This window comes from Ciconia boyciana, chromosome 1 (genome assembly GCF_034638445.1).
Source record: "Ciconia boyciana chromosome 1, ASM3463844v1, whole genome shotgun sequence".
NCBI classification, from domain to species: domain Eukaryota; kingdom Metazoa; phylum Chordata; class Aves; order Ciconiiformes; family Ciconiidae; genus Ciconia; species Ciconia boyciana.
This window is the reverse complement of record NC_132934.1, coordinates 44268191-44285987: the sequence shown is the minus strand read 5'-3', so window position 1 is coordinate 44285987 and position 17797 is coordinate 44268191.

Here is a 17797-nt window from a genome sequence, read left to right as displayed (position 1 = left end):
ATTTCACAAACCACATGCTAAACTGGCATGGATCTTACTTCCCGTTTGGATGCATAAGTAGTTTACATGTTCTTTGAACAGTCTGCCCACAGTATACAGATGCTCTGGAGTCAGAAAGATAGTGCTTATGAATCTGACTGGATCCAATTGCCAGCTTTATAGTGCCAATAAAGCCCATAACATATGCACTGGGACCCAAGGCTCATACCAGATCAGGCTGAAAAAGAAAAAGATTGGTTAGATATCTTGGCAAGGCAATAAGGCCATTGATGGAGCATACGCCAACAGTACTTAATCTTTAACATTTACTATGAAATTCTTAGGCTAGGTATAAATGTACTCCCTGTTTCTACTTCCACATTAACAAACTTTACATGTTATAACTATTTTACTAATAGAACCCTCCTCTTTAGGTCTCCTAGATGCTAAACTGTTCAGCTGGAAAAGGCCACTTTAATTAGCACACCTATGAGATCTCTTTTTGATGGCTTCAGACTATCTGCACAGAGAGTTTCGACTGTTCCAGGTGAGATATGAGCTCAGCTGCTCATCAACAAAATAAGAAGGGATCTGGCATATGTCACCAGGATCTTCTAGCTGGTGCCCCCTGTCTTGGGAGCAGCACAAAGAGTTGCCGGAGTCCATATTCAGTTCACAATATACCAGCTAGCACAAACAAATGAAATCTGATGTTCTGCAAACAAAAAGGTTGGTGTAGGTTGGTCCTTGCTTCTTTTTACTTCAGGCTGAGAGTTAGGTTATAGCTGAACTCAGGCCTGAGTAGAATTACATATAAAAACATTTTCTTTAAAAGTGATGGTGTTTTTAACTTGAGTTCGTTGCACTTCAGGAAATCATTGCACAATCATTCTGTTCTGCTGGAGGCGTAGTTAGTGGTATGGCTACTCTCTTATGTTAGCTCTTCAGTGAAAACATAGCCTAAAAGTCTGTCTTTGCTGCAGAATTAATTTCAGTGTTAGGAATTCACTTGTTAAGAACTAAGTGATTTCTGCCCTACTTGTGGGCAGTGCATTTAACAGACATGCTCCCTCTCCTAGGTTGCAAGTTTACAATGACGCACCCTCAGAAACCTAAATGGAAAGGCTGCCTTGCTGCTGCCTGTGGCACAGATTCTCTTACTTACTGTAGCTTTTAAACTGCTTCACTGTTCTTCTTTCTCTCCTTGATTATATATTCATACATAAAAGTAAGCGTGGAGTAAGTGACTGCTTTATAAATGCGGTGTCCCAGAATGTAGAGCTGCTATCTGCAGAGAACATTTATTCATTGAGGGCCTGCAAGGCCACTGTGTGAGCAGTAGTGTAATCTGACTATGACTGCATGTAACTGAGGGCAGCCATGCCACCAAGTCTTACAGCTGCTGACCTTGGGAATGCTGTGTTTACAGCAAGTCACAGAAAGGCACCAGAACCAAGAACAGGTGGCCTTGAGTTGTGCGAACAGCCTACAGGATTTTAAACAGTTCTGATTTATTCAGTGTGACAGTCCCTGTATAATAAGGTTGGACTTGGAGATTGCAAATATGAAGTTTCCACAATTTTTTGTGAATATGATAAGGAAAATGGGTTATAGCTTTTCATGTAAGTGATTGACATTCACTCCATCGTCACTTTTAAGGTTCTGAACAGCACCGCTCGTGCACACATCTTGTTTCCCTTGCTATTACGTGATCTCTCAGCCAACAGTGCTCAGGCAGAGCTTCTCATCTCTTGAACCCCAGGCAGTCCTTCTTTACAGTTTGCTGCCTTCGACCATGGTGGTCACGTTCCTAATAATGTCAGGCTAACAAGATAGGTACTACTGAAATGATTTATTGAATTTTCTAGTTTTCCTGTTATACCTCTTTTCTTTTTTTCTGGATTTTGTCAAATTTAGATCCTGATCCTTCAGTCAGACCAATGAATTCAGTGGAACTGTAAAACAGGCACACAGGTCCACCCACAAAAATAAAAATCTTTACCTGGTTAGCTCTCTTGAGCAAGAATCTTTCAAGCTTACATTTGTCATACTACCACAGAGGTAAATCACACATGTCTCTGGTCTTAAACAAGTTTGTTCTTGTCTTAACAAAGCTGCCTGTTGTTATAGTCAAATATTTAACAACTACAGCTTGCACTTTGGGTTAGTTAATATCTTTATACACTCAGTTGTATTCTCAGTATCATGTAATAAAAGACCTGGCTGAATATAAATAACAGCCTAACTCATTCCATTTATTACAACTAAAATATTAGAAGTTAGGAGGTAAAAATACAAAATGTGTATATACAAAACTTTTGACAACTCTGCAAAAGCATGTTCCTATGAAACTGTTTTCTGCGAGATGTTTCTTTCAAGAAAAGTCACCTGCACTGACTTGTTGATGAGGATGCGACACAACCATACTGATACAGCCACTTCCGTCTTTTGCTCTTTTAGAGCTCTGTCAGAGCCTTTAAGTGCAGTTCTCAATCCAGTCATGAAGATGTCTGATCTTTGCTTTCAGCAGTAAAGAAATTCTTGGTAGAACAAAAATTCTCTCCAGTTCTTCACATTTTGCTCTACATTAATTCCCATTTACTTGTACCTTCATACCAAAGGGTTGAGTCAGAAATTCCTTTGAGGACATCCTTCACATTTTCAGTCCTGGGCCTTTTTAGATGGACCATTCTCATGGCCTCCGTGAATTCTCCTCTCTCCATTTCCCAGCTCATTTGTGGGTGTCTCTGACCCACAACAGGAGATAGCTATAATACTCACCTTCACTTAGGGTAACGCTGCTATTCCCCACAGTTATGGCTGCAGGCTGTATTCTGTACTGGCCTTTTATCAGCTTTCCAATCAATGACCAGCTACAGGGCCTTGGAGACATAAGAAAGAGCCTTTCGTACTTTCTTGATGAGCAGCTGAGTTTATACTTCACCTGAAACAGTCAGCTGAAACTCTCCTGTGCAGATAGCTGAAACCATAAAAAAGAGGTCTCACTGCTATGTAAAGTGGCCCCTTTCCAGACAAATTGTCAGATACCTTTAGGAGTGCTTGTAATTATTAGTAGCTAAGGCACTTACATATACTGATGAGCAGTAAGGCAACCCAGTGATTTTACAAAGTAGAGGAAGATCATACTGGATCATCTCTATCCTCTATTAAACCACAAGTATACAGTGAGCATTTGCTGACTTCCATCATTTGTCAACATGATTTTATCTTAAAGAAGGCAGAAATTGAAGGAAACCCAATGATTTTCCACAGGAAATTTATTTTTCATTTTAAACAAAGTCCCTGTTACATGGCCTCTTTTATCCTGTCTATTTTTTATTCACTAGCAATGCTCTGTCACCGCCTTTTAAAATCACATGAATACTAGCAGCACCGTTAGCATCCTTATTCGGCAAACACATATGTTCCAAAGTTTCACATGCCCCTGCAGCAAGAATAGTTATAGAATGATCTGGAAAAAAAATCTCATTTTTCTTGAAATTCTGTCTAACAATATTGTACTTTTGCTGTTATTGAGGTTACAATAATAATACAGAAAATGTGTTTTGGCTTTTGTAGGTTTTTTTGTCTTGATAAAGTATCACTAGGAGCTCTCTGTGCCTGATAAAGTGATGGAATCACATTTATGTTTGATATAAGAAAGGTAGATGAAAGCAGGCAGAAAAAAAAAATGATGCAACTTAAGAGCAAAGCAATCTGGTGCTCTAAAAAGATGACTTTTTTATTTAAAAAAGCCATACACATCTCCAGTCAAAAGGCAGGGATAGAAAATGAGGAGAATTTGAGCTGCACCATTTGCTCCAGCAGTATTCTCTCCACCTACCCTCTTCATCCGTCTTCCTTTTCCATTTAGCTTGACTGGGTGGGAGAATAGGCAATAAAAGGCAGTGAAGAAAGGTGGGCGCAGCATTTTTGTTCCCTGGGAAATCAGTATCACTCTTCTACAACTCAGGATGCTGTAGCTGTCTGGGCTCATTCTGCACATCGAACTAAACTGCAGTGCAAATTTCCTTCCTCCATTTGCTTATTTTAAGCTCCAGCTAATTACAGCTGTTTAATAGTCTTACTAAGATCACCCTGCGGAAACATTATAATAATAGTCTTTTTCTTAGAATCGTGACAACAAGGTATTTTTAAGGTGAATGTGGAATCTTGAATGCTATGCAAGTGCCCATAATGCACACACGAGCTTATGTTTGTGTGTGTGTGCATATGTATGAATGCATACCTAACTACACAAGCTGACGGACATCTCACAAGGAAAGCAATAAAAGGCACTTTTCCTGGCCTTGGGGTCAGGAACTTAAGGATGACAAAAATAAACGTCTTTGGCATGAATATAAAGGCTCCTGGAGCATGAGGCAGCTTTTTTCCAGGGCATTGATCCCTATCCCTTTGTGGAAGAAAATTTCTGGCTTGTTTACAATACTCCCAAATTTCAATTAACTCCCTTCACAACTGCTTTGTGCAGTTAATTTCTCTAAGCTACTGGTTATCTCTCCTTTTGTTATGGATTTATACAGTGCTTAGCATAATGCATCACTGGTGCTAGCTATTTCTATAAGTGAACACTGAATAAGCTAAGGAACTGAGTAGCTTTTAACTGTTTTAGAGTAAATTAGGTAGCATTCATCATTGACAGAGTGTTTACTAAGTCCTTTGGGGAAGGGGTTTCTTTCTCTTCTTCTTTTTCTTTCCTTCAAATTTTCTCAACTCAGAGATTCATGAACTGCAGGTTGAAATTCAGTAAGCAGTTCATGAATCACTTAGATGCTGGCCTGATTAAATAATAACAAGACCATTTCCATAGAAATGGACTCATTATTATGTTACTTTCCATTTTTTTTTAGATGGCAATTACAGAAAAAAAAACCCTCAAAAATACCTTTATTTTGGGACAGAGATTTGGGGTTTGGAGGGAAGCTGTCCTCCTGCACTGTACTTACATTATTTCACTGTAGAAGATCCCTTGTTCTGAATTGGGATGCTAATTTGTCATTTTTCTTGTCCAGGATAAATGTTGTTTGTTTGAGTGAGTGCAGATCATCAGAGTGAACTTCTGTTACAACCTAAAATCCTGAATTTTACTGTATATAGTTTATGGATGTATCTTAGACCAGACTGAATGCTCAATAATTGCAAAAGGCTAAAAAATATTTACAGCTGAAATAAAATATTTGGGTATTCCTAAATTAAAATGCTTCATTTTCAGTCCTTGTGCTGCCCCGAGGCACTAATTTTGGGCTACTGCAGCTCTGAACTGCATTACCCAGGAGAGCACACTACCACTATTCGTTGGCATTTGGTGGTCCTGTTTTGCCTTTAGACTAGAGATCCTGGCAGGTATGTATATTCCTCATTTACTCAGAGTTAAGAGGTACTGTAATGTATTAAACAGCTTTGGTAAAAGAGTGACCACAGTGATGTCAAACCTGAGAGACTGTTTCGTAGTAGTCACAGATAAGTTGCATGAGAATAATGAAGAAGTATTTTAGTTTAAGGGAGATTTAAGGAAAAATAACATTTCAATTAGCATATTATGCAGCTTTCTCTCAGCCGTGTGTTTTTACTGTAATTCGATTGTCAAAAGCTTCAATTTTTTTTTTTGTTGGAAACTGTAATTATCAATTTCAATGCAATTCAATACATCTTTGTTTTTCTACCTCAAGTCATAAAGCTCTTGTGTACAACTGAAACCAATTGTAGTTTGTTACCTGGCTATAAATGATTCAATATTTAACAACTTTTGCTGTATGTTCAGGTCTGTTTCCCCAAGGAAAGTGTTGTTTTTTCCAGCACATTTGACATAGAAATGAATATGACAAAGTCAACAAGCTTTAGAATTTGAAGATATGGCTTGAAGATTGACCATTATACAGATATGAACCATGTATACCTATGCTGTTGAATCTCTTAGCATGCAATATTCTTCAGACAAAAATATTTGCATCTCATGACTTCTCAAGTTTCAACCCTTGAGTAATTCATGGAGTCATACAATTATAAAACAGTTTAGGGTGGAAAGGACTTCTGGAGGCTGTCTTGTCCAACCTCCCACTCCAAGGAGGCCAACTTTAAAATTAAATTAGGATAATCTGGCCCTTGTCCCAGCTGAGTTTGAACATCTCCAAGGATGCAGATTCTATAGTCTCTCTAGGCAATATCTCACAGTGTTTGAGTGCTCTTACTGTAAAAGGTTTTTTCCTTATATCTAACCACAATTTCACTTGCTGCAATTTGTATCTGTTCCTTCCCTCCCTTTCATCATGTAGCTCCAAAAATGTCTGCCTCAGTCTTATCTACACCCTCCCATTAGGCAGTTGTACACGGTCATAATGGCTTACCATAGCCACCTTCTCCAGGCTGAACAGACCCAGGTCTCAGCCTCTCCTTGTAATTCATGTCCTCCAGCCCCCTGACCATCTTGGTGGCCCTCCACTTACTGGACAGCTTTATCCTAGTGCTTCTTTAGCTCGAAATTCTGATTAGTTCATTACTTTGCCATTAATTTGTTATTTCACTGATTGCATGATATCATAAATATCAATGACCTTAGAAGACCATGTAATAAGAAGCAAGTTGTGAAAAAGTGTAAGTAACGCTGGCTCACTGGAAGTGTTCTTCTCTTTTCTGGTTTATGTCACCCTTGGAGAGCACAGAGTTGCACATGGACACACACCTACCTAGTTCTAAAATTCTAATGGCAGAAAGACCTTTCCAGCTGCCAGGTGGAGAGAGACCTCTCTTTTGGGGACTCGCCTCAAGATTTCAAGGCTGGTATCTGCCTCCTGAGATACTTCAACTTATAAAGAAAAGTGACTGAGAAGCTTTATAATTTTGAATATCATGTAACAAAGATATTATATAACATGTTATCTACAGCATACTCTGCTGTATATTCGGTATATGAGCTGGGCATCAGCTGTATTTATTTATTTTTCATTAATTTGTAAACATAGCTTCCTTTAATGTTAATCAGCATCCACAGCTGTGCTGTCAAAGTTAAATTTTCTCACATTTTTAGTATTATACAACTTTCTCCTGTCTTAAAAATTATCAGGTAGACAATGCTTTCAACTGAATATGTCTTTTCAGTGCCAGTCAAAGTAATTTCTGCTCACAGTTTATAAGAGAAACTAGCTCCTTTAATAGTAAATACCACAATAATGTAAAAGTAACGACATGTAAAGATACTGCTGGTTTTTGCAGTCCCTTTGGGGAGTGAATATTCATAATTGCCTTAGTCACTCTCAGTTCTTTGCCTTTTCTGGCTGTATTCTTCTGTCTTCAAGTTGTTCATGTTCTCAATTCAGAGAAAACACATTTCTCTTTCCAGTTGCATTAAATGGTTCTCCTTAAACACTCTTCTCAACAGCTCAGTCTATACCAGCAGTATAATACAGCAAAGCCTCATAAAGGATGAAGTACTGCTATTTTTATAGGATGCAAACTGGATTAAAATTCGCAGAGAGTCCTGGTATGATCCCTGCTTATAAACTTCCAGGGTCTGCCAGAAGAAAATGGCTTATTACTGTTTTTCAAAGCTCTCACTTGCACATAGTACACAGCCAATAAGAAATACTAATTCCCCTGGGAATCATAAACAAGAAGCAAACTCTTCCAAATGAACCTACAGGAATGCTTTGTGTTCCAGGTTTTAAATTTAGTTCAAACTTAGGACAACACAAAAGAATAATCACTTTTAAGCTTTTGTCGTTAGCTTTTACTAAATGCATAGGTTTCCTCAGGACGAATTTTACACCAGGAAGAAAGTTTAATCAACAATTACATTCCTTAATGTTGCTTTGCAAAGGTTTGTTTGATTGTTTGACAAATTTCAGCTTGCTTTTACTCCAGTGACAAATGAACCAAAACAAGAGGTAGTCATCTCCACGCTGACATTGCATCCAGCCCTCTGGCTACCAGCTGGAGCTTGCTGGTATAATGGATTTTACATCTTGTGAATGTGGTCAGTTTGAGAGAAGTGGCGTGTTTTGGGGGAAGATGGAGTTGTCTGTTGGTTGCTATAGAAGAGACAGGCACAGCTGTAGTTTCATCTCATTTCTAATCTGTCTAGCAAATGCAACCTCATTTATTTATAGCCCCTAATGCAATAAAGTAAGTAATTTGAAAACAACAGATTATTGGTCTCCAAATGTCTGGCTGCTGATCATAAGCTTCCCTCTTGGTGATTTCTAACCAGAGCCCTCACGCATTTTTCAGTGAGAGAACTATTAGCAATCAAAGATATCTCGGGATTTGAGGCAAGCTTGACTTCAACAAAGCAGCTTGCATTCAAACTACTTTATTGTTCCAGCAAGGCTACTGAAGTGGGAACTCTGTAATTGAACTTTGAGGATTACCAACTCTGTTCTCAATTTGATATAGTTCATAGCATTTTCAAACTGGGATATTAGAAGGGAGGGGATTTTATGTGTTTTCTAGGGGACTGATTATGGCTGGGACAGAGGAGTTCTTTATTTGCAGTCATAATTTCTGTTGTGGCTAAATCCACAGGTGGATTCATGTAAAAAGACTGGATGTTTACACCATAATCTAAATTATATAGTGCTTTTCTATCAAAGCACTGCTTTAGTGTGAATCATACTTGTTGGATTCCACCTGTTGTCTAATCGCTATGTTAGCAAATTGTAAATTTAAGTCTCAGCATGAGGGGGGACAAAAATCAATCTTTCTTCACTGACTTGTGTCATTATCTTGCTATTGACTGGTTTTGCATTTAACAATTTCCAGTTTCATTTCTGGTTCTTTTCAGAGTTTGTGTAAGTGAGCACTGTGTAGAACAATTTTTTTGCCTTATCGCTTTGAAGGCTAGGGGTGTTTCCCCCTTTCTGTCCCCAAGTGTGACACCTATGACCTGGTGTGCTTTATTGTTAAAAGCAACAGTGACTATATCTATTTCTCTAACAACCAGTACTCTTTAATTAGATGTGGACTTTTAAGAGAAAAACTTTTGTGGTATGCAGCCTTGAAGATATGCTCTCAATACACTGAAATCCCAGCCATATTTTGAAAAGAACCTTTATGCTCTGGGAAATGCCTGTAGGGCTCTAGATTAACATGTCCCACTGATAATTATGGAGTTGCCAAAGTTAGCTAATGTGCATGTAGCAGCAGCATGAAATTAAATATTTTTGTACCCTTCCACACCAGGGCTAGAATAGAAGTCCAGGGAGAAAACTTATCTGCAGTGCACCTGAATCACGTAGGTTCCAGTAAATAAAGAGGGAAAAAAATTACTTGTTTCAGGTGCCATTGAAATTTCCAGAAGAAAAAAAAAGCTCTCATTTTCAAAAGGCATAATTAGTAACTATCCATATAATTATTTTTAAAATTAGTAAACAACTTGGGGAAACTACTTGACATTTTTCTTGAGTATTTAAAGGATTGTTATATGTTTTTAAACCAAATGAGTTGCTTTTCTGGTTAGAAAAATTTGTTGTGCACCCTTCCAAATTGTAAGGCTGTTTTGTTATTGCAGGCATACTGAAAGCAAGACAGCCTATGACTAAGCAAGAATAAATCAGCCCAATTTCTTTCTATCAAACCATTTTCTTTAGGCTGAAGACTCCTATACTTTCGCTTGAAGGAAGCAATAGTGCTTGCCTGCTTATCTCGACAACAAAGGAATATTATCTCAACAAGGGTCATTTACCCTGGTGTCTTTTTATTGGCCACTGCAGTGTCCCACTTTTACATCATGAAGATATGATGCTGTATAGCAGGCTATTAGGAGTGACAAGTGTGGTTAAATGATACCAAGTGGTTTGATAAAAACAAGGAAAGATGAAGATGCTAAGAAAAAGGAAGACAAGAAGAGAGGGAGCCACCAGAGAGAGAAACATGAAAAGAGAGAAACATGAGAAAACACCATAGCAACAAAAAGACCCTGCCTACTTCAACTTAGTGTGCAAAAGAGCAGGGTTCTCCTCAGTGAACCCTGCTAAAATTTGAACCCGCTGCCTCCTGATTTGGCTAGTGGGACCAGGAGAAGCAATACCATTAAGAGACTTCTGAAAACCAGCAGTAATTGTAGGTTGCTGGCCCAAAGCATCACAGACAGCACAGAGCTAAAGCAGAGGGTGGGGAGGGGTACAAACAAATACGGTAAGGGGGTCAAACCATCCAGAGACTTGAAGGGAGAGAAAGCTTGGGTTTATTTTTAAAGGTAAAATGTGGGTTTGTGAAGTAGGACAGAAAGGACTAAGGTCTCAGGTAGGTCCCAGGCTAAAGTCTGGAGATCCTTTCCTGGCACCACTTGGTCTCCAGGAAAGCTCCCATGGTTAGCCAGAATATCTCCTCCCTGCTCCTTATCTCCACATCTTGTTCCTCTGCGCTGTCTCCGTGGCTGGCCGTCCATGGCCAGTGCCACTGATAGTGCAGCTGCCTGCCTGAAGATGTTCATTCTTCACTTCTTTCAGCTTTGTAACTGAAATAGCCTGTCCTGAAACCATAGTTATCCCTGAGAAGTAGGTCATATTTTACCAGTATAATAGAAACAGTAATATGTGAAACAAAACTGTATATATATTCTTATTAGCACTGTTAATTAGAAAGGAAGGCTTCATTTGCCTAAAGGAATCCAAGTGTGTAGTAATGCTTGAATTAAACACTGAGTACATTTTCAGCGAGGATATTTTTTGATCACTGAAACTTAAGTGCTTCAGTGAATTATTTCCATAACGCGTTCTTGGGAAATATTTACTTTAAGTACAAAACACCTGTGAACTGTACGTCTCCAAACAATTAGGATGTTTAGTCATACAACAGTTACACACAAGTAACAAGGTAGTGACAAGACAAATGGAGAAGGTTTTATCAAAATGACTACTCTATTGCTTGAAAGAAAGGAAATTATAGCAAGGGCTGCAAAGAAGAAAATTATATGTTGTCACCATTTATTTTACACAGAAGGAATTGTGTTTTTCTATGCTCAGTGTAGCAGCAAATTCAAAGAAGAGAGCCACATGTAAACACTGTATCATTCCAAATAAAATAAAGCTACGTTCTAAGCTTCAAGGAAAAATCCAAAATGCTGAACCACCATCATGATCCTTTATTTCCTTGTGACCACCTGAGTGATCCTGCCTAGATCAAACAGAGAACATGCCTGCTCTTATACAGGACCTGGGATACAGAATCACAGTTCTCTATGGCATGAGGAAAGAGTCCATTCAAGCACCCCAAACCTACCCCAAACCACCATGAAGGGTAAAGTGAACTTCAAGAATTATACAAGATCAAATGGTGCTACGGCAGCTCTATCTCTGGAAAGTTACTGTCAAAAAAGCAGAGCGAGTATTTGCACCTTCAGGTTAGATGTTTAAGATGCCTGTCATATGTCTTAAAAAAAAAGCTGTGTGTCAATGCACTTACTGTGCCTGCCTTTACGTGTAGAGCCAAGTAGGCCTTTTCTAAAGTCATGAATTACATGGTTTAATTGAAATCTGTTTTAAAATCAATTCTGTTAACTCAGTGCCTCTGAATTCACTGATGCAAATTTAACAGGAAATAAACAGGTTTAAGCCAATTACAGAGACTGAACATAAAGACTGAATATAACCCTTTTTTCTGTAGCCTAGGCAAAGGCAGATAGTCTGGATTTATTCAAGAGAAACCTAAGGCTAACTCTATAGAAGTTTGTTTTTCAAAGAGGGGGAGGATAACCAGAACTTACTGGGACAGTTTGCTCAGTCTTGCTCCTGTTTGCATCATGCCATTTGCTCTCACGAGCATTAAATTCAGAAACAATTTCTTTTAAATTTCCATTTCAATGCATCATGAATCACTTTCACTTAACAAGTGACACAGCTTAGAATTGCATGAAATTGCTTCCAAAAAGGAGCAAGACACTTTGGCAGGTATTAACTCATTTAGAATCGCTTAAATCCTTCAGAAGAACCACTGAAATCTCAGATGCTCTGCTCAGCGTCATGCTCAGAGATTGGTATGAATGTGAGAACACCAAAGAGGGTTCTTGGCAGTTCTCATACAGCATGAAGGGAAGACTTCTCACTTCCTTTGCTTCAGGTGTACAGCCTCCAGCATTCACTGTGTATCAAAATCACTTACAAACTCCTAAAAATAAGACTTTTTATCCATAATCTTACACTCCACAATATGCAGCCACAGCCTTAGGGAATTTTTGTAGAGGTTTCTGATGCAGTCAACAGGTTTGTATCATGATTATATAGTTGGATTTAAAAAAAAATTTTTTTTTAGCACTATCCTTCTACAAGTGTCCCTAGTGCTTACAACCATATCTCATTTATTATCAGCAAAATCCTATACAGCATTCATTTATGGTTGTGACTGTTCTGCGAGTGTGGTCTACAGGTAGGACAGTGTAGCTGATGATGCTTGTAGGACATTTCAGTACTGAAGGCACCAGGTACCTACAGTCCTTCCGAGACCCCAACTTTTCTCCTCACATCCTTTATTTCCTCTAAGAAAAAAGGATGTAGAAATAAGAAAAATATCTCCCCCTACAATATTTTGTTCTGTTAATGCATACAGGAAAGAAAAGAATTGAAAGGAATGAGTTCATATTTGGCTCCTTACGTATTTTCATTCAAGTCCAATTGCTATAAAGTCTTTACTATAGCACCTTCTTGCTCTTATTGATAATAGCAATTTGCCTATTGACTTCAGCAGGAGACAAGCAGGACTTCGATGAAGTAACTCACCTAGGTACACACTGCATTTTTTGAAGTTTGGCAGCAATGAAGTAAAAAGCATACTTCCCTTCATTGTTACCAGGTCAGTACACTGGGTTGTTTTAAGACCAACCTCAGCAATGACAATCTAATGGATACCAAATTACTACTAACATACATTTCTTCTGGTTCCTCCTGTCATACTTAACAGTGTTTCACTACAGATCTTGGAGTTTCATTAGCATACAGGACAAAAGTTGTTGTCACACTCTATTTTGCTTTTCATTATTAAAATAAATTAATGATGGTTCTTGAAATTTGTGAAAGATTGTCACTTCCAGTGGTCTAAACATATTAAGCTATCTTCTTGGGAGAAAACAATAAGGCCGCATCAGCAAGACTGACATTTATTTCAAACTCCTACTCTAAAATCTGCAGTTAACAAGGTCAAAAAGCTTTGGGTGAATTATGGGACAAGAATTCTTAAGATGATTTGCAGCAGGGATTTATTATGAAGCCAAAATTGTATTGTCAGGAGGAAGCAGATATGTAGTGAATATGAGCAAAAAACAGTCCATCTACTTTACATGCTGTCAAGTGTTAAAGGCAGGAATGATTCACAACTGTACAAATGTGCAATTCTGAAACTGTAGGAATTATTTCCTCTTGTGTCAACCTTTGAGAAGAAATAGCTTTGCATATGACTAAAGTGTGGAAATAACTAGTTTTTTCCCCTCTCTACTGTAAGAAAGTATTACCCTGTGTTCAGTTAAACTTACTTTGCAATGGATAACTGAGATACATAAGAATAAATTTGCTGGAAATCGATCAGACCATGCATTTTAAGCTTGTCCACAACAGGTTCCCTCTCTGAGATTTCCTTTGCTCTCTTCCAAGCAATGGAGGTTCCACAGGCCTTTTTTTTTCTTCTTACACTCTACAGGTGTAGGGGGTCTTCTGTGTAGCTACACATTCCCCTTGAAAAGCTGTTGCGATATGCAGCAGAAGGAGTCAAGAGAACGCTCCAAGAGGCTAAAGGACAGCATGGAAATGCAGGGTTGGATGAAAAGCACATTCTGAACTCCCGAAAAAGAAACACTGAGAAAGCTACAAGGAAGCTCCTCTTATCTGTAGACCTTTTCAGATCTTTGGCCTCATGCAATGTGTGTTGTACAGACAGCTATGATGCTAGCTCTAAGCATCTTCCCTGCTCTTCTGTATTGTTACGCTATTGATAAATAATCTAGTAATTCACCTGAAATACTTCACAGCGTACAGCAAAGCAAATTCTCTGAAAGTCCTGCTTCACAATTTCACCAAAGCCCTGAAAAGAGAATCCAGGCAAGGAGGATCGCAGCATCCCGACCCTGCCAGGGCAAGCGTGGGGAGACTGAGAAGTGGTTGAGTCACCCTATTTGAAAATCAGTCTATATCTAATTAGTGAATCCTTGCCACAGCCCTGGAAGGTATATAAATATTGCAGCTCTGTTTTACAGGAATCTGGGATGGAAGGGGACAAATTCTGCTAGTGCTATAAAAAATGCTTTTAACTAGTTGAGTGAAGGCAAATTAGGCAGTAGTGACTGCCTTACAAAGTTCAACTTGTGCCCCTGCTGTTTACAGTTCCAGTTTACCTGCTACAGAACCCTTATATTTACCGTTTTAGCCAATGCTTTACAATTTTGTTAAATTTCACAGCCACAAACTGTTTTTTTCTCAGAACACATGATGAGATATACTCTGGAAACTGGCTAACAGTTGGGTTGTTATCAATTCTCATACCAAAAGGAGGAGATTTATCCTCTTATAAGAAAGTCTCTGACTTGCTGGTAAATAGGTATACAGTCTCTCCTAACTCCTGAGAAGCATATGATGCAAGATGAAAGGAAATATATAGCATCTGAACACAACACAACAGAGCAAGTGAGTTACAAATATAGGTGTATCAAAACATATGTTGAATTTTCTCCTCCCAAAGCTCCATTCTTTTACACTGGTAATGTTTACTGGGGGTGGGGAAGGAAGGGGGCTTTTTACAGCTCCTGGTAGAGCAGAAAATAAAAACAAAATCAATAAAATGAGTAACATGCAGGAAAATTTTTGTGCTCTGAACAAAACTGGACTCATCAGTCTCTGGACTGATTGCACGTTTAGCTGATAAACTTACTGAGCATTTAAAAATATATTATTAGCAAGCAAAATAATGTTATATACAGGTGTGCTCTTGGGGATATCTGGTGAATCTGGGAATCAGATTCAATAAGAATGAGGATGTGCTCTTAAGATGACAATACCGCTCTATATATCAGCTGAGAATACCATGTGTTTCTTGTCACTGCTTAAAGCAATCAGTCCAGAACACATTATTTCTTTGCACTCTATGCTTTTATTATTTAGCAAAAAGAAACTTTTGGGTTTTTTTCCTCTGAGTGGATGTCACTTGAATATAACCAGAAGAGCCACAACTGATTTTGAACATCTTGAAGGAACCTATTACGCAAATAAAGTGCACTTTGGGGCTCCCATACTGACGAGTTAAAAGAAAGACATTTTCAAATTGATGCATGCTTGGGAAAGCTAATGAGCAGTCTTGGACATATGACTAAACAGCAGTGTTAGAATGCTAGTGAGCAGGCATCTTCCCCAGGCTGTGTCTGCCAAACAATAGCTAGCAATTTTATTTTCATCACAAAAGCTTCTTCCTCTGTACGTGGCTTTCCTTCTTTTTCTTTTTCTTTTTCTTCTTCTTCTTCCCTTTTTCTTTTTCTTTTTCTTTTTCTTTTTCTTTTTCTTTTTCTTTTTCTTTTTCTTTTTCTTTTTCTTTTTTGCTAACTGAAGGTTAAAAAAAACCTATTAGCATAAAAATTCCTGTGTATGGTCAGTCCTTTCATTAAAATATCTCTTAATTGATTTTTTTTTTTTTTTAGAATAAGCAGAAAAAGTTCAGAAACATTCTATAGTATCTTTTGAATGGAACTGGGGCAAGGAATGGGGAAATAACTTCATTTTGATAGGAGGTACTTCCTCTCTGGACAACTGTTTTCTTAATTTCTTCTTCCAAACTGTACAAAATATAAGTCAAGATTGCTTACAGATATAAGTATTACATCTGTATTACAGATAATTCTCAAAATTTCAGTAGGCCAGGCTGGAAGAGCACATAATATTCTGAATATTTACACACATACACATATTTCTGAAACCACTGAAGTTTCCTCCCTTCTGTAAGGTCCAGTCTGGTTTATTATTGTTTTTATCTCACCACCTTTAAGACCTGATGAGAGCTCAGCACTGTTAGTTACTCCCTGAGCCTTACTAGGGTGATGCCTGAGGTTGTCCTTCCAGGACTGTATTCCTCATATATGTTTGCCTCCCTCAAAAAGGTGTTACCAGTCTGTAGGAAAAAGAATACCCTAAGATGCCAACAACTGGAAAAGCCTAAAAGCTTACATATAAAAGAGGTGATATGCTATAACCGATAGAAGCTTTATGATGCATTTATATTCTCAATGGATATGAAAAAATAGGGGCCAAATATGAGACTATATGGCCAAATATGATGTGCTAGTTAGCACTGTCAAATGAAGGTATCAGCATGGAAAAAGTGATAGGGGAAATTTGAAGATATTTTAAAAATTAAAGACAGAAGTAATTAAGAGCATGGAGATTTTCCATTTCCTTTAATAAAGGACCTTATATTGAACGAACACTGGGAAATATATAAATAAACCAAGAAGAAGACAGACACTAAAGACAAAACTGCTGAGAGTACAACCAAGTTACAGTTTCTTGGTCCAGGGACCATCAAAAGGAAAAATCAGTATCCTCCAAGGTTAAAAGTGACATAAAACTCCTAAGTGGCCATAACTGTCCAAACAGGAAGGAATGACAGAGTAGTTCAATTACACTGAACATAAATTAAACACATTTGTCAATGAGTTCTAATAGCAAGATACAGTGACTTTTATGCAGGTGAAGTCTCCCGTAGAAGCAACTTCTCCTACATATTGACTATAAGTTTGAATAACAGCCTTTATGTTAAAGATTCTTTCAAAAGACAATGTCACCTTGCATTTTTCCTACAATGGGCAATATCATGAGACCCATCAGTTCTTCTAAAAATAATATCCATGTTTTGCTATCAAAAAATGCTATCAACAAAGTGGTTCTTTAAATATATTATGTAAAGTTTTTCTGAATTTAGTTCTTTGTATACAAACATATACATATTTTATGTGGCTGAATATGATTTTACAGACCATTAAAGATTTACACCGCCAGCATTGCACTCCTGAAATCCACATTTTACTCGTATTAAAAATGGTCATGTTAAGCAGTCTGTTAAAAATGGTTATGCTGATGTATCTAACTTTATTGAAGTTGTCTTATGATGTCAGAACTGTTTGTGCTAGTCTCTTTACAACCCAAAAGACAAGTCCCTTCTGTCATCATCCCATTACTTTTTAAAAGAGATCTGACAGGCTTAAACATTCTGCTTATCTAACTCCTCATTGAGAACCAAACTTCTTCACTGCCAGATAACCACTTATCTTCAAGCAATAGTATTCTAAAAATTTAACAGGTTGTGGTTATTAATAACTGCATCTGCTGAAGCTGCAGCCCACAGAATACACCATATTTTATTAGAAGACTGCACCTTCTGGAAAGATGCTTTCTCGTTTGGGAACTGCTGTGTCATTGTTGAGCTATGAGAGTGTACAGGTACTGCATACACCTACATCCAAAGCTTTCTACCTAACTACATTGCTTTTGTAGCATGATTCTCCTGGTTACTCAAGAAAAGAGAGGGTGAGCACAAGAAATGGCAAGGTAGGAAAGTGTTGCTCTTGAATTACTAAATAACGTAGGAGTTCACTGGAATTACTATTTTAAAATCCAGTTATCATAAGCTCCGTGGTCCAATAATGTTAATGCTAAAGTATGGCTATTTCCCAGCCATTATTATTTTTAAAATGTCTAATTCTCCATTTCAGAGCATCGGATGGAATGTATTTGCTTTGGCCATTAATGATGACTAATGCTAAAGCAAAGAGACTAAAGGTTTTAAATCGTAAGACCTGAAATGATATTTAGGAACAGTAAAAAGTTCAGGTTTCACC